Raw genomic sequence first — 17035 nt, forward strand, 5'->3', positions numbered from 1 at the left:
GATCTCATGGTTCATGGGTTTGAGCCCTGCATTGGACTATGCACACTGGTAGTGTGAAGCCTGCTTGGGATTCTCTCTTTCTCTCCATCTCTCTCAAAATAAATGCCCTCTCTCTGCTCTCTCTCTCTCTCAAAATAAATAAATAAACTTTAAAAATACTCTAAATGTCTAGGAAATAATCAAAAGTCACTTGTCATACCAAGAAGAAGGAAAATCTCAACTTGAATCAGAAAACAAACAACAGATGCCCAACACTGAGGAAACAGATGTTGGAATTACCTGACAAGGATTTTATGGCAGCCATCATAAAAATACTTCAACAAGCTGAACATGCTTGAAACAAATGAAAACAATAGAAAAAAATTTTGATATCAATTAGAACTAAATGGAAATTTTAGAACTGAAAAATACAATAACTAAAAAATGAAAAGAAAAACTCAGTAGATAAGTTCGACAGATGAATGGAGAACACAGAGAAAATAAACAGCACACTTGAAGACAGCATAATGGAAATAAACCAATTTGAGAAACAGACTGAAAAGAAAAATGAACAGAGCCTCAGGGAACTGTGGGACTGCAAGTAAGGATCTAACGTTTATGTCATTGAAGTCTCAGAAGGAGAAGAGAAAGAGGGAGGGCTGAAAAAGTAGTTTTTAGACAACTGCTGAAAATGCCCCCATTTGGTGAAATACAGACATTTTCAAGAAACTGAGCAAATTCCATATAGAAACTCAAAGAATTCCACAATAAGACACATCATAGTCAAACTTCTGAAAACCAAACACATAAAAAAATTCTTTACAGCAGCAAGAGACAATGACACCTTACCTATCAGGGAAAAACAATGCAAATTACAGGGAATTTCTCAACCAAAACTATTAAGGCCTGTAGAAAGTGGCATAACATTTTCCAAGTGCTGAAAGAAAAGAGCAGTAGACCTAGAATTTTATATCCAGCAAAAATATCCTTCAGTAATGAAGAGGAAATCAAGATATTAGAAAGAAGAAGGAAAACAAAAAGAATTTATTACCAACAGACTTGCTTCAAAAAATGACTAAAGAAAGTTCCTGAAACAGAAAGTAAATAATAAAAAAGGAATCCTGAAACATCAAGAGGGAAGGATGAGCAACTAAATAGTAAAACTGTGATAAATATAATAGACTTTTTTTATTGGTTTTTCTAAATTGTAGTTGACTATTGAAGCTAAAATGAGAGCATTGATTTGTTTAAAAAAAAGTGTAAAATGCATGTATGTAAAAGAATAGTCAGAACTCATTCTATGGGGCCAGTATTACCTTGTTACCAGAAGTAGACCAAAATATTACAAGAAAACTAGAAACCAGTATCTCTTATGAATATAGACCAAAAAAAATCCCCAAAAAAACAAGCCAAATCTAGCAACATATAAACATATTAGCAAAATAAAGGAAAAAAACCATGTTATCATCTCAATAGACGCATAAAAAGCATCTGACAAAACTTTATCACCTTTTTAAAAAAAATTTTTTTTTTAGCTTTAATTTTGAGAGACAGAGCATGAATGGGGGAGGAGCAGAGAGAGAAGGAGACACAGAATCGAAAGCAGGCTGCAAGCTCTGAGCTGTCAGCACAGAGCCCGACATACCTTTTTTTTTTTTTTTTTAAGCAACAAACTAGGAACAGAAGGGAACTTCCTCAAACTAATCTAAGAAAAACCCACAACCAAAATCTTACTTAAATGTGCAAGACAATGCTTTCCCCCTAAAATCAGGAACAAGAGAAGAATATTCACTCTCATCACTTCTATTTAGTATTGTGCTGGAAATTCTAGACAGGGCACTTAGTCAAGAAGGAAAAAATAAATAAATAAAGGAATCCAAACTGAAGAGGAAGAAATAAAAGTATTTACAGATATATAAATTCAATGCAGTTCCCATTAAAATCCTAGGTGAATTTTTTTCTTTGCAGAAATTAACAAACTGATTTTAAAGTTCATATGGAAATGCAAGGGACCCAGAACTGCCAAAACAATCTTGAAAAAGAACAAAGTTCTTGGAGGATTCATACTTCCTCATTTCAAAACATACTACAAAGCTACCTTAATCAAGACGGTTGGTACTGACAAAGCTAGGTGTATAGATCAATGAAACAGAAATGATACTCAATTGCTTTTTGAAAAGCTAGCCAAAACAATTCAATGGAGGGGAAGAGTAGTCTTTTCAACAAATGGTACCAAACAACCAGATATCACATGCAAAAAAAAAAAAAAAAAAAGAAGTTGCACCTCTTCCCTACACTATATACAGAAATTAACCCACAGTGGATCACAGACCTTAATGTAAGAACTAAAACTATATAACTCTTAGAAGAAAACACAGGAGTAAATATTTGTGACCTTTGGTTAAGCAAAGGCTTTTAAGATATGACACCAAAAGCACAACTGATCAAAGAAAATAAATAAATAAATAAATAGGAATTCATCAAAATTAAAAACTTTTATGCTGTGAATAATACCATCAGGAAAGTGAAAAGACAATCTATAGAATTGGAGAACCTATTAGCATATCACATATCTAATAAAGAACTTGTATCCAGAATACACATATGTACATGTAAATGTGTGTGTGTGTGTGTATGGATATATATATATATATATATATATCCATGTGTATATGGATATATATATATATATATATATATATATATCCATATACACATATCTATGTGTGTGTGTATGATAAAGTATAAGATAAATAACACAATTAAAAAATAAGTGAAGAATTCAAATAAATATTTCTTCAAAGAAGATATACAAAGAGCCAATAAGTACATTAAAAAATGTTCAACATCACTGGTATTTAGTGAAATGCAAATCAAAACCAGTTCCCCAGAATGATTTTATTAATTTTTTAAAGAACAGAAAATAACAAATACTGGCAAGGATGTAGAGAAACTGGAACCGTCATACATTGTTGGAGAGTATGTAAAATGGTATGCAGTCAATTAGAAAAAGAGTTTGGCAGCTCCTCACAATGTTAAATATATAGTTACCATATGATCCAGCAATTTCACTCTGAGGTATATACCCAAGAGAAATGAAAACATACATCTCCACAAAAACTTACACACAAATGTTCAAAGCAGCAATAGTCATAACAGCCAAAAAGTACAAACAGTCCAAATACCCATGAACTGATATATGAATAAATAAAGCACAGTATTTCCATACAATGGAATATTATTTGACAATTAAGAGAAATGAAGTACAGATACATGCCACACATAAATGAGCTTTGAAAACATGTAAGTAAAAGAAATCAGTCATAAAAGGCCCCACATTTTATAATTCCATTTATATTAAATATCCAGAAGAGGCAAATCTAAAGAAACAGAAAGTAGATTAATGGTTTCCCAGGGCTGGAAAGCTGAAGAAGGGTTGGGGAGAAATAGGAGGAATGGACTGGTTGCTTATGGGTATGAAGTTTCTTTTGGGGGTGATGAAAATGTCCTAAAATTTATTGTGGTGGTGGTTTTCCAACTGTGAATATACTAAAAAACACTGTATTATCTACTTTAAATGGGCAAATTGTGTGGTATGTCAACTACATCTCAACAAAGTTGTTTAAACTGTCAATAACAATTAAGAACAAAAATTTTAATGATATGGGTAAATTATTATGTGCTAACATTAAGAAAAAAGCTGAAAGTAAAATTATTTATCCATATATGTCCAACTATATGTAAAGGATACAGTGCCTATTTTCTAAATTTCTTATTTTCACTTATTTGTCTATTAAAGTATTCATTTACACATTTTCTTCTATTTTTCTGTGTATTTATCTTCTGTTTCCTTAACTTGGCAATAGGAGCTCTGTGACCAAAACTCAATTTTGCATTTCTTTCTCATTTCTCACACAGTACCTGCTAAGGTAATTTGTATTTAGTGAATAATAAAAAATGTTGCTAACTTATTAGACAGCTGACTCTAGTATATTGAAATTTTAGACATAGGACTGAATACATGTGTTTAAGAATAACATTTCCATCTCCATGACATTTGAGTACGGAAATAGATCCAACAATGGTCCACTTAGAAAATATTTACTCTATTGTATTTAATTCCAACTATTTTCATTTGAACAATTTGTACCCAGTGTTAGATTGAAATAAAAGAAATTATTTGGGAATATAGATGATCTTTTATCCAATTCCATTCTTTATACTAAAGATATAATTGAGGTAATTAGGTATCAAAGTAATCAGAAAATAAAAATTTATATTGAAAGTAATCATAATGGTAACAATAACTAACATTATTGAGCATTTACTCTATGTCTCACATGACTCCAGGCACTTTATAATTTCATTAAATTATCTCCCAAATCCTAAGAGATCAGTATTATTATTATTACCTTCTTTTTACAGATAATGAAATAGAGGCCTGCAGAGTTTATGAAATTTGTCCAAGTTCACAAAGTTTATAAATAACAAAGATTCAAAGCGAGGTTTGCTTGATTCCAGAGACTGAGATTTACACTACAAAGCTGTATATCTTCAATTTACCAAGAACATGTTGTCTCTGAAAATCATACAGCTCAATCAATTCTCTCCTTTCTGGAATTAAGTTGATTAAAGATTTAAGTAAGTTGGTGAGTTATAATGACTATAAAACAAGGAGTCCTGTCTCTCCCTTTTCTCCAAATAAAAAAATGAGGTATTTTGGAGAGATGCTTTTCCTAAGTTTCATAGCTTTGGCGATTTTGGACCAGAAAAGGTAATTCCACCCCATTTCAATCCCTTAAGTAAACTTAGCCACCTTGCTGAGTGATACTAGTGCCTTCTAAAGAGTGACTTCAATATCTGCATTACAGTTCCAGAACCCCTCAAGCTCTGCTCTCTTGATGTCACCTTCCCCCACTTGTTTCTTTTTTTAAAGTTTGTAAATTTATTTTGAGAGAGAGAGAAAAAGCATGAGTGGGGGAGGGGCAGAGAGAGGTGGAGAGAGAGAATTCTAAGCAGGATTGAGCAACCCAGGTAGCCCTGGTTTTTTTTGTTCATTTGTCTGTTTTTTGCTTCTTATCAAACTCTTTCTCTTTATGAAGACTTTGGCCTGGTGACTCAATTTAGATTCTAGCACCACTGTCCTTTTGCCCACTGTGCTTTTGCCCACTGTGCTAATACTTTGATAAATGACACCTCACTTGCCTCCTACCTCTTGGATCCCTGGACCCCACTTTCATCAAACCATACACACATGTACACACACAGAGAACAGGGAAGAAGGGTCTGACAAGAGTAGGCAGGCCATGCTAATGAAAGCAGGCAACACATAATTGTCTCCAGCAATACCTTTCCAGGTCACATTTATAGAGACTTACACATTATTTAGGAGGCATTATCTCAGAAGAACCTGAGAGCATTTCCTGACCTCTGGGGTGGAAGTGCAGAGAAATCATGGAACAAAATGAACTCTTCAAAAATCTAGTAAAATTCTGCATATTTATCTTAGGGGAAAAAATAAACCTCTAGGGAAGAAATTCTTAAACAATTCTGGGTCACTAATTTTAAGTTCCATAATGTATTTTGCAGAAGGAATAGTCCAAAAGAAGACAATTTCAAATCAATAAATTCAAACTAAGACACCAGGGAAAGGGGAAATGTGAAATAAATGAAACCAGAGGTAATAAACTTTAGGATTTGTTGACAGTGTTTGTTGAAGAAGAAAGAGGAGAAAGAGGAGAGGGAAAGAGGGCAGGCAGGCAGGCAAGAAGGAAGGGGGAGGGAAGGAAAGAAGAAGGAGGGAAAGGAGGAAGGTGGGGAGGGAAGGGAGGGAGTGAAAAATGAACTTATTCACTTTTTTGAGAAAGACATGAACTTTTTGTCAAAAATATTTCAGTAACTGAAATTCCATTAATGTTTCTAGAAAACTAAAACGTTCTTTTTCTCTTTTTGCTCAATTATTGTCTCCCCACTCTGAATCTAACCTCTTCCTTCAGACTTCATCAATTAGTGTTTTCCTTCACTGTGATATTTGTCATCTGTACTTAGGGCTTTTGATTCTTCTTGCCTAAACTTCAACAGTTGCGTACTGCCTGGTCCAACCCCCTAACCTCCACTACCCACTCTCTGCCTCCCAAGTGCTTAGGCCACCTCTAGCACAGCTACTATTACATCTCTCTCTTGCCCCCCAAAAATCATAAAGTCCAAATATGCCTAGCAGATAAGCCCTTCTATCGTTTGGCCTCAACCTGTGCTTCCAACTAACCTTAAATCTCGGCTCTTTGCTTCTTAATAACAAACCTTAACATTTTGATGGCAAACAAGCAGTAATGCCTACTAAGTCCCAGTCATAGGCACCTGTCTTGCTATCAGGAGAGTTGTAAAGGAAGCAGTAGAAGCAGTCCCTCCCCAGACAAACTCACAGCCTAATGAAGGCAAAATTAACTCCAGCAACAAACTTAGAGTTATAATGAAGATGCACTTGCACTTACTCAGATGATACTTTCTACAGAAGATCTGAGGAAGGGCAGAAACTACAACATATAAAGCACTTGTGAGGCAACATTAGGATCATATATACGTGAGAACTGAGTATAGGTAATACTGTTCATTAAGCTTTGTACTAAAACTGATGGGAGAAACTTCCAAATACATCTTTATTCACTTACAATCCTCTTTTATTCTGATCCACTCAAGATGACACAAATTTACCCTCTTCTTTAAGGAATAGATGTGAGTTGGCAAGAAATATAAGATTCTGATCATACTGGACCAGGTTATTGCTGCTATGAAGTTAGCCTTCATTTTCCAAGTAGGCTTTCAAAATAATGGAGACGGGTGGCAGTGAGTGGCTAGCCCATCAAGCCAACATCTCTTGATCCTTGAAAGAACTCACTCACCAAAGGCCTTGTCAGATATGTTATCTAACTAGTGGATCAAGGAAATTTACTTTCATGAACACAAACAGGCATTTTTCACAATCACGATTATTTACAGATGCAAATGCTGTGTAAAATATAGTGCCTAAACTCAGCGGTGATTTAACACTATTTCCATAATGAATGTTCAAAAGAATTAATCAAAGACCCTCCTACTGAACATGTAATAGCTTTTAATAATCTAAGGGCTTCTTCAATTATTTGAATTAAAATAAAAATTGAGGATTAAAAACTACAGGATTCTCCATAGAGTTCACAACAAACCACCAAAGAATATACTCAAAGCAAACAAATTTCATTGGTATAAACAAGACATTATATCTGATCCAAACAGTTGTAATTCAAGAACGAAAATACATGAATTCGTTCAGGATTCAAATATAGATATATGCCTGTAACATAAAGAAATTGATTATTGGTTTGACTTGTTCTTCAATGATTATGCAATAGGAAACTCCTGTGCCAATATAACTTACCCTATCCACTAAATATTAGAGTCTTCCATTTTGGAGCTAAAGCAAGAAAAAAAAATGCTTTCTTTTTGTTTGTTTGAATTTTACATAACCCTAAACTACTTCAAAAGATTTTTTAATTTAAAAATATGTTTAAAAATTTTAAATTGTTGTCATATAGATTAAAAAATAGTTGTTTGAACCAAAGTCAAACTCACTGTGTGTGTGTAAACACAATCATTATCTCACCACATGATTTTTAATTTTTTTTTTAATTAGGTATTTTCTACCCTTGTAATGTGAGTATATTTAACAAGCTACCAAAGAAAACTATTCTTACAGCTCAAATAGATTGCAATAGTATTGAATGAATTTCATCCCTCTAAACTCTTCTGAAGAGAATGTGCAAGCATGTGGTTTTATTTACAGTTTCCCCTTCCTGCACCCATAGATCACTATGACTTAAAAGTATGGATTCATGTTTTTTTCTGGAAGTTTCTACACATTACAAAGAGTAGCAGAGAAAACACACCAATAACGTTGCTATGGTTTTAGTGGCCATTTCTTGAGCCACTGATCACATTCTACTTGATGTCGCTATTGTGTTTAAACCCAGGCAGGTTGTGTCTTGTTCATGTTTCTATCCTCCTCAGTGCCTCACTATGCACATTGTAGATACTGATTAAATATTTGCTAAGTGACTGCCCAAATAAATGAATAACTAATAACTGCAGTTGTACTTCTATTCAGAAGAGAAAACTGGAACAAACCTACCTGTATGCCTTTACTGGATGAAATGAAAAACTGTATTCTAATGGAAGTAACTTGGATTTCACTATGACTCATCAAGGTCCTTCTCAGTTTTAACTTTACTCTCAAAATCACAAATTGAAAAGAGAAAAGTATAAGTGTGCCTCTGAAATTTCTTAGAAGTTTTTTATTATTCTGATGAAGAATAGATGACTGACACAGTTTGGGGGTGTTTTCAGAATTGAAGGTCTTGGGGAGGATTGTTTTATCATTGAAATGCATTCTCTAATTCCTTCTTTACACACACACACACACACACATGCACACACACATACACACAAGTACACACCAATAAGATGTCACATCTTAAGAAATTTTGGAGTACCTCCTAATTTAAGCCTGACCCCTAAATATTGGTGATCCCTAGGGTTTTGTTTTTGGTCCATTTCTTTACTTACTCTTCATGTTCTCACTGAATGATGATGTTCACTTCCATGGTTTTAACTTCCACCTATATGCTTAGAACTTCTAAATCATTCTAACACTGACCTTGTCTTAAACTTCAAATTCCTATATCCATCTGCTTAATAACATATATACCTGGATACTTCTTACTTTCCTAAATTCAAAACTTCAAAACCACATCTCCTCACTCTCTAACTCACACTAACAAAATTGGCTAAATCTTTTCTCTCAATTATTAGCATTTCCGTCTGTTTAGTCATAAGAAAACAAAAACCTAGAGTTTTATTCTAGACCTGGTGTCAGAAAACTACATTCCATGTACATATTTTCATAACTAAAGTTTTATTGGAACACAGCAACACCCATTCATTTATATGTGTTGATGGCTGCCCTTCTACTACAATGGCACAGTGGAGTAAGGCAGAGGCCATATGGCCCACAAAGCCTAAAATATTTGCTATTTGGCCCTTTATTTAAAGAAGTTTGCTGGCTCCTATCTTAGATCATTCCCTCTCTCAGAAGGCAAAAGCTACCTATTTTTTCTTCCTGTATATTTCTCAAATTCATTCCTACCACCTCTCAAACTTAGGCTCTCACATGGATGATTGCAACAACCTCCCAACCCCCATCACTCACCTACTACCAGAATGATACATCTAAAACACACATTTCATTGTTATACTGTTGTGGAAAACTCTTCACAGGTCTCTAACATTCTTGCACATCTTGTGAGCAGAGGCATTGAAAGCTTTTATTCCAGATTATCTTTTCAAGAATATTTGTATGGCAAACATCCTTAGAAAATATAGTGTCTCCCTCTAGGAGAGAACAGATTTTTTTGCTGTACACAGTATAATAAAAATAATCTCTTCCCCCAGGGAAAGATTGGGCAAGTTTGCATACATCTTCCTTATAAAATATTGGGGAATTCTGAGCTTTGGGTCTCTTGGCTGTGATGCAAAACCACTGTTGCACAATATCCACCTGGGCCCATCTTCCTGTTGCCCCCATGGAAGGAAAACCATATGAATTTGAACCTCACCCTGTCATGAGTAACAAAATCCTTTGTCTCTGACCCAGGAGTCTTGTGTCCAAGCATTTATGAAACTCTAACAGCCTAACTTGTTAGCTTGCAAAGTGATTAAAATCTCAAACCCTTCACAGTCTGTAACATTCAGCCCCTCTCTATTTCTCTCCAATACCTATAGACTGAAGTCCAAGTGCCTTAGCCCTCAGTACTCTGAGCGGATCTGTCCCTCTACCATCCTTCTCCTCATAGTAGTTACTCATGGTCCACAGCTGATCATAGTTCTCCAATTAGCACATCCTATTCTGTATCTTCCCATCTTTCTCACCTTGTCCCTTCTGCTTGAATTGCCTGCTAGTCTCCCCAACCAGAGTTCTTCTTTTCCCCTTTCTCACCTCAGACTTTTTTTAGCCTGAAACCTCCTTTTCATACCATAAACACAGTGCAGGCATTATCCCCATTTGACAGCATCCATTCCTAGGTTAAATTCAGATTCCTTCTTGTGGGTTTCCAGAGCACCCTGAGAACTACTCAATCAGCCCTTACCATATTTGCGGAAGTGTCCATCTGTGTGTCTGTCTCACCCGTAAGACCCAGAGTTACTTGAATAAAGAGACAGTATCTTCTTCATCTTGGTATCCCCAGCACCTCATTTGATGCTAGTACCTGTGAATGCTCAGTAAATATTTGTTGAACTGATAAGAACTGAAATAAACTAAACTGATTTTATTAACTCTAATGCCCTTACTTCTCACTCAAAGAAAAAAAAATAATCCTTTTCATTTGTATTCTTAAACTGGGAAAATTGGTTTCCTGCTTCCTTTTTAAATGCTATTCTCCTTTTTAGAATATGACTCATTAAGACTTAAGTCCTTCCAGGAGAGGTAAGAATTTAATAAAACATTCTATAGAGGTTTGATATTTCTCTAAATCTAGTTTTATTCCCCAAACCATATTGGATTAGTCAAATGATTCTTGATATAAGTAACTGAAAAGAAAAGCAGCCCAATTCTTTAACACTAAGCACTTGAGGATTGTACTGAATAATGCCAGAGAATATAGGCCATGTGAATAGACTCAGCATTGCCTGAGTACTCTGTCTCCTGGGAAAACCCCCTGATTAGGGCACTGAATTATCAGCTCTAAAGGAAGTGTTTTCTAGTCTTTAGTTAACCAGGTGAGACAATGTGTCACACTGGTGCAGGAGGTGGGAAGGATGTCATCATTCTATTGTTCAGGACCATCTCGCATAAAGTGTGTGGTGAGAAATTCATCTTTTGGAAAGCACACAGAGCACTCTGACACCAGGCCTTTTAGAACATCCCCAAGCACTTAAAAGTTTACAAATGGTGGAGACTGCTTACCATTCCCTTGATTGCCCTGGGGAAGGATTTATGCTTTTAAAAACTGAAGAAGAAAGGAAAAGAAAAAAGAAGAGTGGGGAGGAGAAGAAACCATTGTTAGCATCCTAGGTTTTTAAAGGCTTCCTTATACGGTTCTCACTGATGCACATAAAATAATTCCAGGCAATGTAGTTTCTCACCTAGAGGCTAGTATTGATATATTGAGGCTTCCAGATAATTCTTACAAACCCAAATGAACCCATCCATCCACAATGCGGTAGGTAGACTAAACACTCACCGCACCATGCATTCCAATTAAGGAATTCTGTATCTAATGAAACTTGGCTAAAATATCTTTGAATATTTTATTGGGTACAGTATTTACACACTCTAGGGAAAAATCTTTTCTTACAGCTTCCCACTGACTTTTCTGAATAATATAATCGCTGGTCCCTGTGAACCTAGATTAAGAAATTTAACCTGACAATTCAATCAGTCCTACAACTGCTGTCATTAAAATACTAATTCTTTAAAAATTTGGTGGTAGAGGGGCGCCGGGTGGCTCACTTGGTTAAACACCTAACTTTGGCTCAGGTCATGATCTCACGGTTCATGAGTTGGAGCCCCACATCAGGCTCTCTGCTGTCTGCACAGAGCCTGCTTCAGATCCTCTGTTTCCCTCTCTCTCTACCCTCCCCTGCTCTCTCTCTCTCCCAAAAATAAAAAATAAAAATAAAATAAATTAAAACGTGGTGGTGGAAAAGGGACATGGTCTGCCTTCACCTCAAGCTACATTACAAAACCAAAAATATGCCCCCTCCCTAGTTAAAAGGCAGGGCTCTAGCCTAAGTATAAATCCATATTGCATCAGGACAACCCTTCACAACAACTAGCTTGTCCTTTTCTGAATCCTTTGCTTACTACCAATGGTAAGTGTAATGCATCAAATTACTTAAATATAATCCACCAAAGTATTAATGAATTAATGACCTAAGACATATATATTTTGACTTCATATAAGTGGGAATGATTTCAGGATTTGAAATATCTTGTTGAAACATTTGGCTATAAAAATAACAGATATATTTAGTATAAGAACCTATTTCTTATCATCTTACTAATACTTTGATATTGGAGAAAAAGTCTGAAAATTCCTAGTCTTTTTTGCTTTCTTATAAAATCTATGGTTAGTATGTCTTTTTTAAGACAGCAGGAAAAAAACTTTAAATAAGCTATGGCAAAATTAAGTTTATTGTTTATTTTAAAAGACATCGGTAGTGACATTTACATATATGCAAGATGTTTTTGTCTATTTCCTAAAATAAAAATTTTATGAAAGAAAAAGTTCAGGATTTTGAGAACTAATCAATGCACTTAAAATGCTAAGCATAACAGATGCTCGGTAGGGAAATATGTTCAAAATAGCTAGAAAGTAGCTCTCCAATAATGTTGACAATGCAAGATTATTGCAATATTTGCAAAAGAGAATTGCAACAAAAGAAGACCTGCGTATTTAATTCATTAGCTTTAATTTCTCCCTGAATATCAAGGGATTAAATTCATTTGCATCAGGCTTTGGTGTTAATCCGAAGAATTTATTAGCTCCTCTCCAGCATTGTTTTAACAGTACTTACTGTTTTCTTTCTAGATGTTCTGAGATTTTAACCTCGTAGGTTCCAGGAAGTTTCAGCAGAATATCAAGGTAAAATCACCATTCTTTCAGGCTTGGACTCCTGGGGCAGCTACAGCCAGGTTTGTTGTGGGTTGTCCCAGGCAGCAGCTGTGCTGTTACAAGGGAATGTTCTCCATTTAACTGGGCATGGTCTACTGCATTAGTTATATGAGTAAATAACAGGCAAGGGTGTATTGTATGAAAGTTTGTGCTTGACTGGCTCAAGTATGTTTATTATAATAGATTTTAAAATATTCAGATGACATATGCTTACAAAAGCATGGTGGTAATTATAAAATCTATGGTCTATTGTGCCGATCACTACTTATCTTCCTGACTACCATCTTTGTTCTAAGAAGGATGACCATTTTAAGATAAAAGTTCCAGGTCTGTAGGATGCATGATGTGAAAAATTGTTTTCATGATTGTTTATCAATTCTACTCTCTTAGAGACACTAATTTTCTGACTCATCACAGCTTTTTATTTTTCCCTTTAAAAGAGTTCTACCATATTGTACATTAAGCTTTCATTATGTTGATGTTTTTCACAGTTTTATTTTACATTTAACTTCCTATCATTGTTGTATCCTTGAGTTGTTGGTTTGCATGACAGCATTTACTCCAGTACAGATAAGAAGCACATGCATTTCAGCACTCCTGAGAAGTAAGGTTTTAATGACAATGGTAATTCTAAAGCAAGGATTTCAAAACTTACAAATGATCTAATGGCACTAGAAAAATATTCTATTTATAGCCCATGCTGCATATATAACAATTTGGTATTTATTTCTCTTTCTTATGACAAGGAAATGAGCCCCTTGTTTATTATAAGAAAAACAGTAGCTGTCTATAATTAAAGACCATATTTCTTGATTCAAACCTGAACATCGAAATTGATAACTCTTAAATAAAAAATTCCAGCTACTGCCTACCCTTTAAAAAAATTTCTTCACATAAGTGGCATGATTTAAGATTGGCTCATTCCTGTCCAGTTTGCTTGCAATATTCAAAAGCAGCAATAATATTTGCTTTCTTAATGCAAAGGACTGCATCCAGGTATTGTCCTCAAAATCATCAAATCTGTTTATGCAGATTTATCTGTCTAGGTTCTTGCCTCTAAATGCATTTGAATCAGAGCTACTCATAGTACTGACATATTTTATGTTTGCAGATTAGATTACTCTGCTGTGCTGTTAAAAATTCATCTTCAGTAAAATGAGATAGGATGATTTCTAATCTTTTATGTTCAAACTTTCTATGTTGTTGAATTCTCCAAGGAAATGGGAATCATTTCCTATGGTAGTATTTTTTATGGTTTACAAGCCTCAAAATGTGGAGTTCTTTCTTAATCATTTCTGCAGTAATGACTGAGGCCTTTTGCTGTCATTTACATAGGAAATGTAGTTGGTATTGGGACCCAAGAGAGCACAAGTTGAGACAAGTACAAACAAATTGAAAGAGAAATACTAGCAATGTCCTAAGAAGCAGAAACTGTTTAATTCTCTGTTGTTATTAAATTAAAAGTGATATGAACTAATGAAAGCAGCAAATCTAGTTGCAACGTGAATATGGGATTAAAAACATACAAAGGGGAAAATAAGAAGTCCTTCCATCAAGGTTGCAATATGATGAGATATCACCATTTTCAGAAGCTGAACTTCCAAAGAAACACACAGTCCCACTGGTGTTTTCACAGAAAGTTGTTTTGGGAAAGAAGGAAAAAGAAAACTGTCAATATTCTAGCAATAACTGAGGTTCCTGTGTTATGTACACAGGAGATTCAACTGAACAGGAGGATGAATGAGAGAATAGAGGTTTTCATATCTATATATACATACATTAGCTTAAAAAATTAACAGATTCACTATCCAGTTTTTTGTATTATTTTCATAGTTTTATTATAAATATAAATACATATGAGATATATTCTCCCAGATGTACACCAAATTCTTCGTGGTGACTACTTCTGGGAAATGACATTGTGGAGTGAGAAATGGTGGAGGACCTCCACTTTTTAATTTGTAGAATTCAGTATTATTTTTTTCTGTGCATGTATTTTATGCAGTAAAATGTATATCTCTTTCCTTTGAAATTCATAAATAGAAACTATCATATATCCTGGAGTTAAAAAACAAAAACAAACCTATCCTGGCCATCCATACTAAGAATTAATTTGTGCTGAGCTAAACCCTTGTGACAAGTTTAATAACTAAGACTTCTCAACTTTAGTTATTTAGTGGCTATTTTCTCTAGAACAAATTATTTTAAAGTGAAATTCTAACGTAATATGGGCAGGCAGTATATTGTTTCTAATGTTACTGCCCTTTTTTATTAATAAAAATGCAGCCCAGCATTAAACTTAATCACTGCCTGCCAGGGTATACATAATCACAATACAGAATTTACCAATTTCCCCAAGAGCTTGATATAGGCAGGCTGCCTCAGGGATTTCTTTCACTTTCCATGTTTGCATTTCCTGTAGGATACAAGTGATAGAAAATACACATATGTGGACACAGAGTCTAAAGGACTCACAGTCCATAATATTCCGGTTATAGGGTGAGCCAGAGATTAAGCTGCTGTAAGCAGTGGCTTCTATTTTGACACTCCCTCCTAAATCCTGTCACCTCTCAAAAATAATCATCACGTCTTCTGTTTTGATGCCAGCCATAGCCCTGGTCATTTCATATACATCTCATATAAACTATATCTAAAATGTAATTCACTGGACTCTCATCCTTTGTGAAATGTTGCAGGTAGGATTTTCCAGGAAATAGATTCTAAAACAGAAGTTTGCACACAGGATGTTACAGGATGTGTTCATGGGGGTCAACATCTATACAAATGTGAAGGAAGTCAGATTGCACAGAGAAAGCAATTGGGCTGCATGGGAGTTCCAACAGAGGCTCATTCAATCTTATGGTGACCTCTGCAACTAGAATGGCCGTGTAAAATTGTCCCAAGTTAGAGCAAGGTTAGACATTAGTCTCCTGAGTAGACTAGGCTTTAGATGCAGGCTGGGGCAGTACATTGGGAAAAATGGCTCTTTTCAGCCCAGCACTGTCACCAGAGAAGGGATACTCAGCTGTAAGAAGTCTGCCATCATACTCCCAACAGCTGGAGGAGTTAGTGCTTCCATCCAGAAGGGTGGAGCTGAGCAATGCTCCACAGGGGCCAGCACGTTAAATATACCAACCTCTTTCTAAAAGAGCAGTTGGCACTTACCAGAATAAATCATTTAACTGAGACTCTTCTGTTTGGTTCATTTGTACATTCTTTTTTTCTTTTTAATGTTTGTTTATTTTTGAGAGAGAGAGAGAATGTGAGTGGGGGAGGGCAGATAGAAAGAGGACACAGAATCTGCAGCAGGATCCAGGCTCTGAGCTGTCAGCACAGAGCTAGATGAGGGGCTCGAACTCACGAACTACAAGATCATGACCTGAGACAAAGTTGGATGCTTAACCAACTGAGCCACCCAGACATCCCCTTTTGTACACTCTTAATATGGACCATACATAAATATCCTCTAGTTTATTTATTCATTAATTCATTCAGTTTGTTTCAATCTAATAACTAGGTGTTGAGTACCTACAATATGCCAAGTATTTCTTAGCTCTGGTGATACAGAAATGGATATGGCATAGTTCAGAAGAATGATCGTCATGTTATAAAATATTTATTGAATTTTTACCATGTGCCAGGCTCTGTGAATTTCATTTAATTCTCTAACAACCTTGTAAATTACATTCTATTTTTATCCCCATTTTTCAGTTGGGAGGACTCATGATTAGGGGGGTTTAGTAATTGTTCCAAGGTCATTCTGCTAATATGGTTTGGAAGAGGGTTTAAACCCCAATAGAATAACTTTAGAACTGGAGCTCCTAACCACCAAGCCTGGAAAGTTGGAGAAAACATCCTGAAGGATGTAATACTGAGAGCAATTTGGGTGATGATTAGGATTATCAAGGTTAAACTGCATTCTCGGCAGAGAGCTACCACTAACAAAACAAAGAAGTGAAGTGGAACCACAAGCAGTCCAAGATTACTAGAGCATAAAAGTGCAAGGCAGGGAGTGGCAGGAGGTGAAATGGAGGTGGAGATAGGGGCCAGGTCACAGTGAGCCTACTATGCCATGCTAAAGCTTAATCTTGAAGGACAGGAAACCATCCAAGGGTTTAAAATAAGGAAAAAGAAAGTATAGAATTTGTGCCTCAAAAGATTTCTCGCTTTGGTGGAGGATTCAGGGTGCAGTGACATGCTGAAGACATGTGAATTAGTTGTGGAGGAACTGGCTGGGCAGTTGGATATTTGAACCTGAAGTGCAGATGAGGGTGAGGGCTAGATATAGTTTAGTGACTTATCAGAATGTGAGTAGTAATTAAAACCATAGGGTTAATATGATATTATGG

General features: G+C 35.4%; 1 protein-coding gene across 11 annotated transcripts in view; it reads right to left on the reverse strand.

Annotated features, from left to right (window-relative positions):
• LMNTD1 (lamin tail domain containing 1) overlaps window positions 1-17035 on the reverse strand; it is a 511366-nt gene that overhangs the window by 431812 nt on the left and 62519 nt on the right. For 9 of the 11 annotated variants that reach the window (XM_042946102.1, XM_042946101.1, XM_042946104.1 and 6 more), the window contains one exon: window positions 12589-12739. The exons of the other annotated variants lie outside the window; for them this stretch is intronic. The gene's annotated coding sequence lies outside the window, so the exon portion shown is untranslated. The remainder of the gene's footprint in view (window positions 1-12588; window positions 12740-17035) is intronic. 11 annotated transcript variants of the gene reach the window in all.

The sequence above is a fragment of the Panthera leo genome, chromosome B4 (assembly GCF_018350215.1).
Source record: "Panthera leo isolate Ple1 chromosome B4, P.leo_Ple1_pat1.1, whole genome shotgun sequence".
NCBI lineage: Eukaryota > Metazoa > Chordata > Mammalia > Carnivora > Felidae > Panthera > Panthera leo.